Source organism: Panthera onca, chromosome C1 (assembly GCF_046562875.1).
Source record: "Panthera onca isolate mPanOnc1 chromosome C1, mPanOnc1 haplotype 2, whole genome shotgun sequence".
In the NCBI taxonomy this organism is placed as follows: Eukaryota; Metazoa; Chordata; class Mammalia; order Carnivora; family Felidae; genus Panthera; species Panthera onca.
In genome coordinates this window covers 148,602,847-148,620,918 of record NC_138346.1, presented here as the reverse complement: position 1 = coordinate 148,620,918, position 18,072 = coordinate 148,602,847, and positions in this window count along the sequence as shown.

Sequence of the window (18,072 nt, the reverse complement as noted above, 5' to 3'; positions counted from 1 at the left end):
CTGTCCCAGCTGATGAGATTTAGAACTGGGAATCCTCTTTCTCTACCTGCTGGTGGCATCTTGCCTCTTCAGCCTCCTGTTTCTGCACCACCTATGGCCTGCATAACTGATTCTATACCATCCTCCATTCCTCCACTGGCACCACTGACTCCTCCTCCCATCCTCGGTGTCAAGGAGAGAAGAGCACCCACTTGGACTACCCATTTCTGATTTCCCCACTGGTGTCCCAGGTAAAAATTGACCATGGGGAACAGATTGTTTTTGAAGTGGATGCAAGTGGAACATATTTGGTGTTTAAACTAATTTAAGTTTGTTGGTTTAATTAAAATAGACCTATCAACATTAAATATAAATTTTCTATTCTATCTAGGTTTGCTCAAGGTCAAATAAGCTTGTGTTGTCCCTATTACAATTTGTTAGCAAGAAGATGACTTAAAATAATAGTTAATATCTGTCTCAAAATTTTCATGAGTAGCTAAGATAGTTTTCAATCTTTGAAAGCTTTAAAGTTTTGCTTCCATGATAATTGGGATTGAATCCATTGGTCTTCTAGGTCTTTTCCAAGCAGAATGGAATGCTACAGCATTAATTAATTACTAAACAGGGAGGGAAGATGGCGGCGTAGGAGGACGCTGGGCTAACCGCGCGTCCTGCTGATCACTTAGATTCCACCTACACCTGCCTAAATAACCCAGAAAACTGCCAGAGGATTAGCAGAACGGAGTCTCCGGAGCCAAGCTCGGAGAGGCCCACGGAAGAGGGTAGGAAGGGCGGCAAGGCGGTGCGCGCTCCACGGACTAGCGGGAGGGAGCCCGGGCAGAGGGGCGGCTCGCCGGCCAAGCGGAGCCCCCGAGTCTGGCTGGCAAAAGCGGAGGGGCTGGACGGACTGTGTTCCGACAGCAAGCTCGACTTAGCGTCTGGGAGGTCATAAGTTAACAGCTCTGCTCAGAAAGCGGGAAGGCTGGAGGACAAAGGGAGGGAGAGTTGCTGAGCCCCCGGACGACAGAGCTCAGCTTGGCAGGGAACAAAGGCGCTCGCCAGCGCCATCTCCCCCGCCCATCCCCCAGCCAAAATCCCAAAGGGAACCAGTTCCTGCCAGGGAACTTGCTCGCTCCGCGCAAACACCCAACTCTGTGCTTCTGCGGAGCCAAACCTCCGGCAGCGGATCTGACTCCCTCCTGCTGCTACAGGGCCTCTCCTGAAGTGGATCACCTAAGGAGAAGCGAGGTAAGCCTACCCCTCCTGCCCCCGTGCACCTTGCCTACCCACCCCAGCTAATACGCCAGATCCCCAGCACCACAAGCCTGGCAGTGTGCAAGTAGCCCAGATGGGCCACGCCACCCCACAGTGAATCCCGCCCCTAGGAGAGGGGAAGAGAAGGCACACACCAGTCTGACTGTGGCCCCAGCGGTGGGCTGGGGGCAGACATCAGGTCTGACTGCGGCCCTGCCCACCAACTCCAGTTATACACCACAGCACAGAGGAAGTGCCCTGCAGGTCCTCACCACTCCAGGGACTATCCAAAATGACCAAACGGAAGAATTCCCCTCAGAAGAATCTCCAGGAAATAACAACAGCCAATGAGCTGATCAAAAAGGATTTAAATAATATAACAGAAAGTGAATTTAGAATAATAGTCATAAAATTAATCGCTGGGCTTGAAAACAGTATACAGGACAGCAGAGAATCTCTTGCTACAGAGATCAAGGGACTAAGGAACAGTCACGAGGAGCTGAAAAGCGCTTTAAACGAAATGCAAAACAAAATGGAAACCACGACGGCTCGGATTGAAGAGGCAGAGGAGAGAATAGGTGAACTAGAAGATAAAGTTAGGGAAAAAGAGGAAGCTGAGAGAAAGAGAGATAAAAAAATCCAGGAGTATGAGGGGAAAATCAGAGAACTAAGTGATACACTAAAAAGAAATAATATACGCATAATTGGTATCCCAGAGGAGGAAGAGAGAGGGAAAGGGGCTGAAGGGGTACTTGAAGAAATTATAGCTGAGAACTTCCCTGAACTGGGGAAGGAAAAAGGCATTGAAATCCAAGAGGCACAGAGAACTCCCTTCAGACGTAACTTGAATCGATCTTCTGCACGACATATCATAGTGAAACTGGCAAAATACAAGGATAAAGAGAAAATTCTGAAAGCAGCAAGGGATAAACGTGCCCTCACATATAAAGGGAGACCTATAAGACTCGTGACTGATCTCTCTTTTGAAACTTGGCAAGGCAGAAAGGCTTGGCACGATATCTTCAGTGTGCTAAACAGAAAAAATATGCAGCCGAGAATCCTTTATCCAGCAAGTCTGTCATTTAGAATAGAAGGAGAGATAAAGGTCTTCCCAAACAAACAAAAACTGAAGGAATTTGTCACCACGAAACCAGCCCTACAAGAGATCCTAAGGGGGATCCTGTGAGACAAAGTACCAGAGACATCACTACAAACATAAAACATACAGACATCACAATGACTCTAAACCCATATCTTTCTATAATAACACTGAATGTAAATGGATTAAATGCGCCAACCAAAAGACATAGGGCATCAGAATGGATAAAAAAACAAGACCCATCTATTTGCTGTCTACAAGAGACTCATTTTAGATCTGAGGACACCTTTAGATTGAGAGTGAGGGGATGGAGAACTATTTATCATGCTCCTGGAAGCCAAAAGAAAGCTGGAGTAGCCATACTTATATCAGACAAACTAGACTTTAAATTAAAGGCTGTAACAAGAGATGAAGAAGGGCATTATATAATAATTACAGGGTCTATCCATCAGGAAGAGCTAACAATTATAAATATCTATGCGCCGAATACCGGAGCCCCCAAATATATAAAACAATTACTCATAAACATAAGCAACCTTATTGATAAGAATGTGGTAATTGCAGGGGACTTTAACACCCCACTTACAGAAATGGATAGATCATCTAGACACACGGTCAATAAAGAAACAAGGGCCCTGAATGATACATTGGATCACATGGACTTGACAGATCTATTTAGAACTCTGCATCCCAAAGCAACAGAATATACTTTCTTCTCGAGTGCACATGGAACATTCTCCAAGATAGATCATATACTGGGTCACAAAACAGCCCTTCATAAGTTTACAAGAATTGAAATCATACCATGCATACTTTCAGACCACAATGCTATGAAGCTTGAAATCAACCACAGGAAAAAGTCTGGAAAACCTCCAAAAGGATGGAGGTTAAAGAACACCCTACTAACGAATGAGTGGGTCAACCAGACAATTAGAGAAGAAATTAAAAAATATATGGAAACAAACGAAAATGAAAATACAACAATCCAAACGCTTTGGGACGCAGTGAAGGCAGTCCTGAGAGGAAAATAAATTGCAATCCAGGCCTATCTCAAGAAACGAGAAAAATCCCAAATACAAAATCTAACAGCACACCTAAAGGAAATAGAAGCAGAGCAGCAAAGGCAGCCTAAACCCAGCAGAAGAAGAGAAATAATAAAGATCAGAGCAGAAATAAACAATATAGAATCTAAAAAAACGGTAGAGCAGATCAACGAAAACAAGAGTTGGTTTTTTGAAAAAATAAACAAAATTGACAAACCTCTAGCCAGGCTTCTCAAAAAGAAAAGGGAGATGACCCAAATAGATAAAATCATGAATGAAAATGGAATTATTACAACCAATCCCTCAGAGATACAAACAACTATCAGGGAATACTATGAAAAATTATATGGCAACAAATTGGACAACCTGGAAGAAATGGACAAATTCCTAAACACCCACACTCTTCCAAAACTCAATCAGGAGGAAATAGAAAGCTTGAACAGACCCATAACCCGCGAAGAAATTGAATCGGTTATCAAAAATCTCCCAACAAATAAGAGTCCAGGACCAGATGGCTTCCCAGGGGAGTTCTACCAGACGTTTAAAGCAGAGATAATACCTATCCTTCTCAAGCTATTCCAAGAAATAGAAAGGGAAGGAAAACTTCCAGACTCATTCTATGAAGCCAGTATTACTTTGATTCCTAAACCAGACAGAGACCCAGTAAAAAAAGAGAACTACAGGCCAATATCCCTGATGAATATGGATGCAAATATTCTCAATAAGATACTAGCAAATCGAATTCAACAGCATATAAAAAGAATTATTCACCATGATCTAGTGGGATTCATTCCTGGGATGCAGGGCTGGTTCAACATTCGCAAATCAATCAACGTGATACATCACATTAACAACAAAAAAAGAGAAGAACCATATGATCCTGTCAATCGATGCAGAAAAGGCCTTTGACAAAATCCAGCACCCTTAATAAAAACCCTTGAGAAAGTCGGGATAGAAGGAACATACCTAAAGATCATAAAAGCCATTTATGAAAAGCCCACAGCTAACATCATCCTCAACGGGGAAAAACTGAGAGCTTTTTCCCTGAGATCAGGAACACAACAGGGATGCCCACTCTCGCCGCTGTTGTTTAACATAGTGCTGGAAGTTCTAGCATCAGCAATCAGACAACAAAAGGAAATCAAAGGCATCAAAATTGGCAAAGATGAAGTCAAGCTTTCGCTTTTTGCAGATGACATGATATTATACATGGAGAATCCGATAGACTCCACCAAAAGTCTGCTAGAACTGATACATGAATTCAGCAAAGTTGCAGGATACAAAATCAATGTACAGAAATCAGTTGCATTCTTATACACTAACAATGAAGCAACAGAAAGACAAATAAAGAAACTGATCCCATTCACAATTGCACCAAGAAGCATAAAATACCTAGGAATAAATCTAACCAAAGATGTAAAAGATCTGTATGCTGAAAACTATAGAAAGCTTATGCAAGTAGTTGAAGAAGATATAAAGAAATGGAAAGACATTCCCTGCTCATGGATTGGAAGAATAAATATTGTCAAAATGTCAATACTACCCAAAGCTATCTACACATTCAATGCAATCCCAATCAAAATTGCACCAGCATTCTTCTCGAAACTAGAACAAGCAATCGTAAAATTCATATGGAACCACAAAAGGCCCCGCATAGCCAAAGTAATTTTGAAGAAGAAGACCAAAGCAGGAGGCATCACAATCCCAGACTTTAGCCTCTACTACAAAGCTGTCATCATCAAGACAGCATGGTATTGGCACAAAAACAGACACATAGACCAATGGAATAGAATAGAAACCCCAGAACTAGACCCACAAACGTATGGCCAACTCATCTTTGACAAAGCAGGAAAGAACATCCAATGGAAAAAAGACAGTCTCTTTAACAAATGGTGCTGGGAGAACTGGACAGCAACATGCAGAAGGTTGAAACTAGACCACTTTCTCACACCATTCACAAAAATAAACTCAAAATGGATAAAGGACCTGAATGTGACACAGGAAACCATCAATACCTTAGAGAAGAAAGCAGGAAAAGACCTCTCTGACCTCAGCCGTAGCAATCTCTTACTCGACACATCCCCAAAGGCAAGGGAATTAAAAGCAAAAGTGAATTACTGGGACCTTATGAAGATAAAAAGCTTCTGCACAGCAAAGGAAACAACCAACAAAACTAAAAGGCAACCAACGGAATGGGAAAAGATATTTGCAAATGACATATCGGACAAAGGGCTAGTATCCAAAATCTATAAAGAGCTCACCAAACTCCACACCCGAAAAACAAATAACCCAGTGAAGAAATGGGCAGAAAACATGAATAGACACTTCTCTAAAGAAGACATCCAGATGGCCAACAGGCACATGAAAAGATGTTCAACGTCGCTCCTTATCAGGGAAATACAAATCAAAACCACACTCAGATATCACCTCACGCCAGTCAGAGTGGCCAAAATGAAGAAATCAGGAGACTATAGATGCTGGAGAGGATGTGGAGAAATGGGAACCCTCTTGCACTGTTGGTGGGAATGCAAATTGGTGCAGCCGCTCTGGAAAGCAGTGTGGAGGTTCCTCAGAAAATTAAAAATAGACCTACCCTATGACCCAGCAATAGCACTGATAGGAATTTACCCAAGGGATACAGGAGTACTGATGCATAGGGGCACTTGTACCCCAATGTTTATAGCAGCACTCTCCACAATAGCCAAATTATGGAAAGAGCCTAAATGTCCATCAACTGATGAATGGATAAAGAAAGTGTGGTTTATATACACAATGGAATACTACGTGGCAATGAGAAAAAATGAAATATGGGCTTTTGTAGCAACGTGGATGGAACTGGAGAGTGTGATGCTAAGTGAAATAAGCCATACAGAGAAAGACAGATACCATATGGTTTCACTCTTATGTGGATCCTGAGAAACGTAACAGAAACCCATGGGGGAGGGGAAGGAAAAAAAAAAAAAAAGAGGTTAGAGTGGGAGAGAGCCAAAGCATAAGAGACTGTTAAAAACTGAGAACAAACTGAGGGTTGATGGGGGGTGGGAGGGAGGGGAGGGTGGGTGATGGGTATTGAGGAGGGCACCTTTTGGGATGAGCACTGGGTGTTGTATGGAAACCAATTTGACAGTAAATTTCATGAAAAAAAATATATAAATAAATAAATAAATTTAAAAAAAAATTACTAAACATAAGATTTATCTGCTTTTGACTTAATTGCAGAGAAACTAAGGATATTTGGGTTTAATGGTAAACAAGCCTTGTACTTTATAACTTCTTGTGTTTGTTTTTTTTTTTTTTTTTTTTTTATTTTATTTTATTTTTTAATATATGAAATTTACTGTCAAATTGGTTTCCATACAACACCCAGTGCTCATCCCAAAAGGTGCCCTCCTCAATACCCATCACCCACCCTGCCCTCCCTCCCACCCTGCCCTCCCTCCCACCCCCCATCAACCCTCAGTTTGTTCTCAGTTTTTAACAGTCTCTAATGCTTTGGCTCTCTCCCACTCTAACCTCTTTTTTTTTTTTTTTTTTTTTTTTCCTTCCCCTCCCCCATGGGTTTCTGTTATGTTTCTCAGGATCCACATAAGAGTGAAACCATATGGTATCTGTCTTTCTCTGTATGGCTTATTTCACTTAGCTACCCTATGACCCAGCAATAGCACTGCTAGGAATTTATCCAAGGGATACAGGAGTACTGTTTTTTTTTTTAACAAACTTCCCAGGACTTAAGTTGTAAATAAAGTCTTTTTGACCAATTAGCCTTCTTTGGTATGTTAAGTTACTCTGGAAGCACTGTCAGATATAAGCCTTAGGGTGTATTGCTTGGGTAAATACTATAACTGCTCAAACATATGTGTGATTCCTAAAGTTGTAATATTTCCTGGTAAAAGGCCTTCACTTGATATTCTGATTATTTAAGTGTTATGTGCCACAGAAATAACTGAATGTCCTTGTCAATTGCATTATAAGGAACTCTCATCAGATCTTTAATCATGTCCATTTTTGACTCTTCTGTCATAGTTTTGTGGCTCTTGTTGGAAGTATGGTTGGGTCTCCAATGTTTGCTCTTCCAGATTAAGGGAACTTTCTTAAAATATCTATGACATACAGAAATGTGATAAAGTATTCCTTTGTCAACAAACTAAATCATTTAACTTTTCTACCTAAACCCTCTGAAATTCAAAAACTCTCAGTGAATATTCTTTCTTCCATGGCAATTGTACTTATTTGCATGAGTTCAATAAGAATCTGTTCATCTTATAACAGGACACCATTGGAAATACTGGTTATAAGACCATACAGCTTTAAGGAACTAAGGTTGACTTTATGAAGCATGATGCCAATAAAGTCCCTTGTTAATGTTGGCCTGATACCTTGCTTACAGAGTTCCCAGCAGCCTTATCAGGTGAGTAAAGAATGTCACTTCCCGGCAGGTGCAGGGACCACCTGAAGAAGAATTTGCCCAAATCTACAGGTATTGCAGGCATGTCTGATGTCAATTATTTGGCTTGGCTTCTGCCTGGAGAGGCTACTAAATGTTCAATCTAGATTACTTATGAAAAGTTCCAGTAAAGCAAACTTTAAGAGATGTATATGATCAATTGCTACTTTTGCTGGCTTATGCAAATAATCAGGCCAAATTTGTTAAAACTGGACTTGTTTTACAAATGAATTAGTCTTTATTTGGCTATCTCTAGAAATGAGGGTTTTTAGAGAGAAAAATTATGTTTCAATAATGCACCTTTGTGGATGTTAAATTCTAGTTCTGATACTCCTTAAATGTTGTTTGTCTAAGTTGGACAACTTGAGATGAACTTGAAAAAAATTGTCACAATAGCACAGGTATGGACAATCTTCTTGCTTGTTATTCTGTGGGGATAACAGGACCCCATGGGCATATGATTGTTTAAACAACTGGAAAATGGGATAGATTTTCCCAACAATGTATGAAAAGACTATAGTGCCTTATTAAATTATTCATTTGAGGCCAGGTTAATTCATACATCTCTAAATAAATATACAAGTCATAGCCTTCCTAAAACTTATCCGACAGTTACTAGAAACCTATCCCATATAAACGCAGCAGATACACTCTATTTAAAGGATTGGAAGTCTAATACAGCAGGGGATTTAACTCAAAAATGGAAGGGCCCCTGACAGGTCCTAGTATGTATTCCCACTGCCATAAAATTAGAAGGCCATTCCTCATGGACTGCCATAATCAAGAATTAAACCTGTCCCTTCCTCACAGAAATCCAGCATGCAAGCTGACACACCTTCTTATTCCTGTGAACCAGTGGAAGACCTCAATTTTCTCTTCAAACTACAATAAAGGACTGGAGGAAAACTAACAAAGGTTTTTTTATTTAGGCTTCTCTTTCTCATAATATTAACCTTTATTTTGTTGTCTTTTCTGGTGTCTCCCTGCCTGGTGCCAAGACTCCTTCATCACCATACTTTCCAGAAGACAGATGATTCTTTCTACTCAAGGAAGCTCATACATGCTGTTTCCCCTGGACTGGTCATCTTTGCCTTTTGCAACTACCCTATACCTTCTCTAACTGACCAATGTTGACCTATAGATAGGGACATCTCTACGCCCCTATCCAGCAGGAAGAAGTTACAGAAAAGAAGACCATCCACCCTTAGCAACCTTAAAGATTTTAAGGGTCAAAACTGTTCAGTGGGGAATGATATGGGAAAAAAAGGCAGAAGGAAATGGCAGATAAAATTAAATTTCCTTATAACCTGCAGCCCATTGGCAAATACTTGAAGCAGGCAGAACAAACCAGTCTGTCCTCATGGTCCCGGGGCAGCTCTTCCTGCCCATGGGTCCCATCCCTGTGCTTTAATAAAATCACCTTTTGCACGAAAGACGTCACAAGAATTCTTTCTTGGCCATTGGCTCTGGACTCCACGAACCCCCATCATGCCAAAACCTCATCAAAAATAATGTCAGTGATATGCTTTCCCAACTTACACAAATAACAATAACTGAGTTACTGAGCAATTACCATGTGTCAGCCAGTGTTCTAAATGTCCCATATGTATATATGTTTAATTCATTTAAGTCTTAAACCATTCTTTGAGGCAAGTTTAATATTCTCCTCACTCTACTAATAAGGAAATTGAAGCATGGAAAGGTTAAGTAGCTTAACCAAGTTCACTCACTTACTTAATGATAAAGTTGGGGTTTGGACTCAGGCAGCACAACACCAAAACCTCATAGTCTCAGGCACTTTGTCTTATCGCTGCCACATAAGATAAGACCTCTGGTATCTGTGGCTTTAAAAAGGAATACAGATATGCATATGGATTTGAACACTCATCTCAATAAACTTTAGTCCCCCAAGGGGCTTTGTCCACAGATGGGAAATTACTCTCCCAATCCAGTGTTGCTATTAACATCTCTAGGTTGGCATTTCCATATTGGAAACATTCGAAACTTTAAAACTTCAATTTTAGAATCAGATGTTTAATATAGCTAGGAATATAAGCAGCTACTGTTTGGAGGCAAAAATTCTAATTATAAAGTAATTTGGGGTATTCCTAAGACAGCAATGACCCAGCCTACTCTATCAGTCAATCAGAGAAAGAAGCACCGCTATTTGGACCACAAGAGCAAATACATCAAGATCTAGGTGCTTGTAGGGCACATGGGTGGCTCAGTCAGTTGAGCACCTGACTTCAGCTCAGGTCATGATCTGATGGTTTGTGGGTTCGAGCCCCATGTCAGGCTCTGTGCTGACAGCTCAGAGTCTGGAGCCTGCTTTGGATTCTGTGTCTCCCTCTCTCTCTTCCCCTTCCCCACTTGGGCTCTCTCTCTCTCTCTCTGTCTCAAAAATGAATAAACATTAGAAAAAAAGAATAGAATAAGTAACATTTCAAAATAAAACAAAATAAAAAATTAGAATAGTAAAATGATAAGCTATTGATTTCTTACATGCTAGCCCCCCAACAAGGTCTGGTTGAAAGTCTTGAACACACTGGAACTCCACAAGTAATTTTTTTTCATCCAAAAACTAGTGCCAAACTATTTTTCTGAACTAATCTCCTAAAAACAAAAAAAAACTCTAAATACTAAACATATGACTAATTTCATTTTAGAAAGAAAACCAAGTCAATTAATTTGAATTAAACTGAACATTGAGCAAGTTGCTTATTATCTCTTTGCCTCAGTTTCCTCATCTATGATGTGAAGATAATAATAGTACCTAACTTTTGGAGTTGATGTAGAGATTAAATAAACTATTATGCAGTGGGAAAAAAATATATAAGATAAAATAAAACATTAAAATCCTATCTATTCTGTAAGACTCTGATTGATTTCCTAAGTCCATCTTTAGCCCTGACTCAGAATTCCTTGCTCCTTCCTTCATGTTATCACATATTTTTATTATAGCATCTATCACCTTGTATTCGAGATCTTCATAGGTCAGTCTTCTTTAGTAAACTGTAGATTACTTAAGGGCAAGCACTTTTTTATCTTCTGAGCTTATCACAAAACGAATACTCCATAAGTATTCTAGGAACTAGGTTAAAGTATATATGATGTGTTATATACAGTAATCACCTATTTACTGTGCTTTATCTTAGTGCACTTCACAGATACATTGCATTCTCTACAAACGGAAGGTCTGTTGCAGCCCTCCATGGATCAACCCTATTGTCACCCTTTTCCAACAGCATTTGCTGACTTCATGTCTCTGTGTCATGTTCTGGTAATTCTTATAATATTTCAAACTTTTCATTATTATATTTGTTCCCATCATCTGTGATCAGTAACCTTTTATGTTAATACTGTAATTGTCTTGGGGCACCGTGAACTGTGCCCATATAAGATGGTGAGCTCAAACGTTTTGTGCGCTCTGCTGCCCCATGACTGCCCTAGCCATTCTTCCATCTCTCTCCCTCTCCCCAGGCCTCCCTATTCCCTGAGATACAAAAATATTGGGATAGTCCAATTAAGAACCCTACAAGGCCTCTAAGTGTTCAAGTGAAAAAAATAGTCACATGTCTCTCATTTTAAACCAAAAGCTAGAAATGATTAAGCTTAGTGAGGAAGGTATGTCAAAAGCCAAGACAGACTGAAAGCTAGGTCTCTTGTGCTTAATAGTTAGCCAAGTTGTGAATACAAAGGAAAAGTTCTTGAAAGAAATTAAAAGTGCTACTCCAGAGGTCACAGAAATGTTAAAAAATAAAATAGACTTATTACTGAAAGGAGAAAGTTTTAGTGGTCTGGATGGAAGATCAAACCAGCCACCATATTCCCTTCAGCCAAAGCCTAATCCAGAGAGCAAGACCCTAACTCTCTTCAATTCTGTGAAGGCTGAGAGAGGTGAGGATGCTACAGAAAAAAAAAAAAAAAGTTGGAAGCTAGCAGAGTTTCATAAGGTTTAAGGAAAGAAGCTGTCTCCATAACATAAACGTGCAAGGTGAAGCAGCAAATGCTGATACAGAAGCTGCAGCAAGTTATCCAGAAGATGTAGCTAGAGTAATGAAGGTGGCTACACTAAACAACAGATTGTCAGTGTGATGAAATAGCCTTCTATTGTGAAAAAGACACCATCTAGCACTTTCACCTTTAGACAGATAAAGTCAATCCCTAGCTTCAAAGGACAGGCTGACTCTCTTGCTTAGGGGGTAACACAGATAGTGACTCATTTACCATCAAGTTGAAGCCAATTCTCATTTACCATGCCAAAAATCCTAAAGCCCTTAAGAATTATGCTAAATCTACTCTGCCTGTGCTTTATAAATGGAATAACAGCCTGATCATGGCACATTTGTTTATAACGTGGTTTGTTTTACTGAATGTTTTAAGCCCACTGTTGAGACCTACTGCTCAAAAGAAAATGTTCCTTTCAAAATATTACTGCTTACTGACAATGCACCTGGTACCCAATAGCTCTGATGGAGATGTACAATGAGATTAATCTTGTTTTCATACTTGCTAATATAATATCTGTAGCCAATGGATCAAGAAATCATTTTGACTTTCAAGTCTTATTATTTTAAAAATATATTTCTTAAGGCTATACCTGTCTCTGATGAAGCAGGAAATTGAAAACCTCTGGAAATGATTCACCCATCTAGATTCAATTAAGAATGTTTGTAGCATACCTGGCTGGCTCAGTTGGTAGAACATGTGACTCTTGATCTTGGGGTCATGAGCTTGAGCTACACATTGGGTGTAGACATTGCTGAAAACAAACAAACAAACAAACAAACAAACAACAGCAACAAAAACCTTTGGGATTCATGAAAAGTGGTCAAAATATCAACATTCACAGGAGTTTGGAAGAAGTTGATTCCAACCTTCATGGATGACTTGGAGGGGTTCATGACTTCAGTAGAGGAAGTAACTACAGATATGGTAGAAATAGTAAGAGAACTAGAATTAGAAGTGGAGCCTAAAGATGTGGCTGAATTGCTTCAGACTCATGGATAAAGCACTGCTTCTTACAGATGAGCACGCAAAGTGATTTCTTGAAATGGTAACTATTCCTTGTGAACAGGTTGTGAAGACTGTTGAAATGACAACAAATGATTTAGACTATTACATAAATTTAGTTTATAAAACAGTGGCAGGGTTTGAGAGAACTGACTCCAGTCTCCAAAATATCTCCAGTGAAAGACATTTTATTGTTGGTAAAATGCTATCAAACAGCATCACATGCCAGAGAGAACTCGTTTGTAAAAGGAAGACTCAATCAATGAAGCAAAATTCATTGTTGTCTTATTTTAAGAAATTGCCACAATCACCCCAAATCACCACCCTGATCAGTAAGTAGTCATCAACATCAAGGCAAGACCCTCTACCACAAAAAAATCTTACGACTCACTGAAAGCTCAGATGATGCTTAGCATTTTCTAGCAATATTTTAAATTAAGGTATGTTACATTTTTTAGACATAATGCTACTGCACACTTAAAAGACTATAATATAGTGTACACATAACTTTTATATGCACTGGTAAATCCAAAAATTCATTTGACTCACTTTATTGGGATATTCACTTCATTGCAGTGGTCTGAAACTGAACCTGAAATATCTCCAAGGGATGGCTGTGATATGTTTTGCACAGATAAGATGGCTTATTCTCCCCAGTTGCAGAAATCTTGTCTTTTAGATTAGGAAAAGAAAATTTTAATATGTGAGAATTTGGTTTTTGCACTGGAGTTTTCATTTGTTTTTAATAGTCTTCCATAGATGAAGGGTTTGACAGACTACGAATTGGGCTCCTTACCAGGAGAAATGATGTGTCTTCAAGAGCACAGCATAGGGGTTATAAATATGGCTGAGGAATCAGAATAGGACTTTAGCTTGGTTCTGACACCTATTAGCTGTGTGACTTTGAGCAAGGTATTAAGGCTCAACTTTGTCATTTGCAAAATGAGAAAATTTATCTATTTGCAGGGTTGTTGTGAGGATGAAATGAGTGATAGAGTCTAAGACTGTCATATAGTGCTTGGCACATAGTAAATGCTTGATAAATATTATTTGAAAAGTTAAGGTATAACATTCTATTGTAGACTCTGTTCACCAGGAAGATCCTAAGACAAGGATTTGTGTACAAGCAATTTACTAAGGAAATTCGTGAAGAAAAAACGGTAAGAGAGGAGGAGAAGCAGGACAGGAAAAGAAGAAATCAAGCAGATGTGTTGATTACAGGCAAAGTCCAATGGAAGTGTTATCAGGCTGACCCCACAGGGATCTTCAGTGTATATGTTACACCTTGGAATTTGTTTCAATCTGAAGAAAGGCACTGAAATTTCATCTCTGCACCTTTCAGTCATTGGCTAAGGACCACCTGGGAGAATATAAGCTACCTCTGGCTGTCTGCATAAATGGACAAAGCAAGTCCAGTAGCCTGATGGCCATTATCCAGGTCATGATCCCAGGTCATGGGATCGAGCTCCACATTGAGCTCTGTGCTGGGCATGGAACCTGCTTAAGATTCTCTCTCTCTCCCTTTGACCCTCTCCCCTACTCATGCGTACTCTCTCAATCTAAAAAATAAGAAATTAAAAAATAAAGAAATCTGTAAGAAGGCTGCCAAATTGCCTGTTTATGAGATGAAATATCCTTGAAAGTTGAGGGGTTTAAACCACTCGATTAATATTATAAAGCAATTAGATGAACAGGGCATTCCTCTAACAATGAGAGAAAATGGAATCATCTCCACCCCTCCATCCCCATGTAGAGAACATGTAGGAAGGTAGACTTCCTTTGATTATATAAGACCATATAGCTCTTTATAACCATAGATACAACTCCTTAATGGGTATGAATATACAAGTTTGAGAGTAAGAGCAAGAAAGAGCTTAAGTACCACTTTGTGGAATAGAGAAAAAGTATTTGGAGTACCAGGAATTTAATAATCCTGAAAGGAAAGAGTGAGAAACAGAGAGTGAGAGAAGGAAAGGGAAAGCTGGGCACTAAGTAGAAAGAAGGGCATAAGATCCCCTTAATGGTGGGATGTCCCAAGAACATAAAAAAACATGTGGTTTCACATTGTTCCCTATTTATTTTTTATTTTCTAACATTTATTTATTTTTGAAAGAGAGAGATAGAGTGCAAGCTGGAGAGAGGGAGACACAGAATCCAAAGCAGGCTCCAGGCTCTTAGCTGTCAGCACAGAGCCTGAAGTGGGGCTCGAACTCACGAACTGCAAGACCATGACCTGAGCCAAAGCCACTTAACCAACTGAGCCACCCAGGCACCCTACATTGCTCCAAAACCCACAAAAACAGTAACAAAAACCAGCCATTTCCTTTTCAGGGTTTGGAACTGATTTGGAAATAAACATAGGAGTCAGTTCACCAAAATATCAATGGTGAAGTTGGACTAATAAATATGACTTGACCTAAAGCCACAATTGGGATTTCTAATGCTTCTCTCCAAGTCTAGAACTCAGATACTCCCTCTGCCAGACCCAAACCATAGTCTGCAAAGTTATCTGATTTGGTGTCGAGAGAATCACAACCTCACACAAAATGGACACTAGTAGTAGGGAAAGAGAATAGTTTCCAGATGTGGCTCTAGAAGGTGGGAATGAACCCTGACCCATGTGTGCTTAGAAGGGAAAAAAAAAATCTAGAATAGAATACACACACTGTCGACTGATAGATCCAAAGGAGCAGGAGGAGGAAATATCATTCCATCCAAGAAATCGTAAATGAAATCATACACCATATACCTGCCTCAATATAACAATCCAAACCCTCTTTCCATAAGGAAAGAAACTTGCTATTATTCTCTGAGCATGTGTCTGACCCAAAATTTAAAAATTCCTTAACAGGAGACCTCTGTCACCATGGTAATCAGAAGTCTGTCCCTCTCTGGATACTTTAGAATTATTCAGCTAAATTCCCAGAGAAGAGGAGAATCTGGAACGGGATGTTAAAAAGAATGAAAGAATGTAAAATTAGTATCTCATTTTCTTAACTTGACATTCTCCTAGTAAGGAACACAAGGAACTTCTCTTACTGATAAATTTAACATGGGAAGAGACAAATCTGTTTCTTTTATGGCTTTTGGGAACCAGTGTTACTCATTCAAAAGTGAATCACCTTGGTTTATCACACCAATAAAATTTCTGTGAGAGATAGAATGAGAGTAGGATAGGAAATTATTAACACAGTAAAGATAAATTCTCCTAAGATCCTAAATGCACAACCAAACTGTTAATACTGCATAATAGAAAATCAGTATTCAAATCTAGAGTCAATCATTATTCAAATTTTACCATTTTCCTTTTGGGGTTAAGATCTGAAAACTAAACTTCACAAAAACTGTATTTAAAAGTTGAAGGTTTGGGGCGCCTGGGTGGCTCAGTTGGTTAAGCGTCCAACTTTGGCTCAGGTCATGATCTCGCGGTCCATGGGTTCGAGCCCCGCGTCAGGCTCTGTGCTGACAGCTCGGAGCCTGGAGCCTGTTTCAGATTCTGTGTCTCCCTCTCTCTGACCCTCCCCTGTTCATGCTCTGTCTCTCCCTGTCTCAAAACTAAATAAAACTTTAAAAAAAATAAATAAGAGTTGAAGGTTTTTATATATATGAAATGTTTTATACACACCAAACTGATGATTTCACAGACATTACTGTCATAATGATACCAAGTTTTTTTCTTTTTTTCAAGTGAAACATGTATTAAGATTTAAACATATGTTTAAAAAAATTTAAACATATATTAAGAAAATTGTAGAATGGGTATATGAACATGACAACAATCCTGAATGTGCATGGGTGAGATTAGGAAACCTAGTGTATGGTGGTTATCTCATTCTCTTTATTTTATTGTTATTTATTATTATTATTTTTCACTTGAAAAAAAGAAAAAAAAGCTTGGTATCATTATAACAGTAATATCTGTGAAATCATCAGTTTGGTATGTTGGATAACAACTAAATTTTTTCAAAGTTCCTTGTCTCAGTAATAGATAAGGAAACCCAACACTTAGGAATGCCTTAAGTGAGACTGTTTGCTTGAGCAGGATTTGATTTAGATGAATTTAGCAAAGTCCTTTCTGATTTGTGACCAGCCAGCTTCTGCCCAGAATGTCTGTTCAGGTTGGGTTGATGGAGACAGTGGCCCTTGGGGCTGGACCAGCCAACTGAAAAATCTCTAAGAGGCAGACTTGCAATGAACAGAGATGGCTATGGGATACTAGAGCAGCTTTCCACTTTCCTTTTTATGAAGAGTATTATAAATTCAGCAAGGGATATAGTTGGAAAATAAGTCAAGAGTGTACATTTGTCTCTAATTCCATGGGGGTCCTTTTTCAGGATCCCTGAATCATCACTCCTTTCTGTGCCACCAGGAATAAGTAGAGGGTGATTGTTACAAATACTCTTCTATTTTCATGGAGCTGTATGTGCCCAGTGCTTGTAGGGAGATTTTCCTAATTCCTGTGGCAAAGATGAAGCAGCTCTCTTCCAACCTAATAAACAGGAGTTTCCTGATTTTATTGAGAGAGTAATAGCACCTCCTCAAATATCACACAAATGTTAAAGGGGACCTGAGTGCTTCTGGTTTCTCCAACATTTCAAAGGTTTTGAACAAGCTTCTATTTAAGTATTGTGATATGTCATTATTTGGGGTTAAAATGATAACCATTTACTAATTCAGTCAGTCCATCAGTCAAAAACAATTTTCTGAGCACCAACTCCATGGGATGGGTGCATGCTTGGTTTGTTTGAAGACCCCAAGCTGGAATTCAGGGAGAGGTAGGGGGCAATAGAAGAGAGGTCAGCAAGGGAACCAGGGAAAGACTGCCTCAGATATATCTCTTGATGCTCAACCCCTACCGCCTCCAAGTAATCACATTTCCCTAGAGTTGCCAGTGTAACAGCTCCATCCTGTATCTTGTACAACATATTAATTTCATAAATGTAAAATTACCCCATAATATTCATGAGGGAATGGAAGGATGGTATAGAATGCTGCCTAAGAGGTCAAAGTCTGGGCACGTGATAAAATGCCTCTCTTAAAGATGCTGTCTTTTGAGAATGCAACATGATTTCCTCCTACAGAAACTCTTCTTTTAAAGATATTTTCAGGGAGCCTGGGTGGCTCAGTCGGTTAAGTGTCTGACTTCAGCTCAGGTCATGATCTTGCAGTTTGTGAGTTTGAGCCCTGCATAGGGGCTGTGCTGACAGCTTGGAGCCTGGAGCCTGCTTCAGATTCGGTGT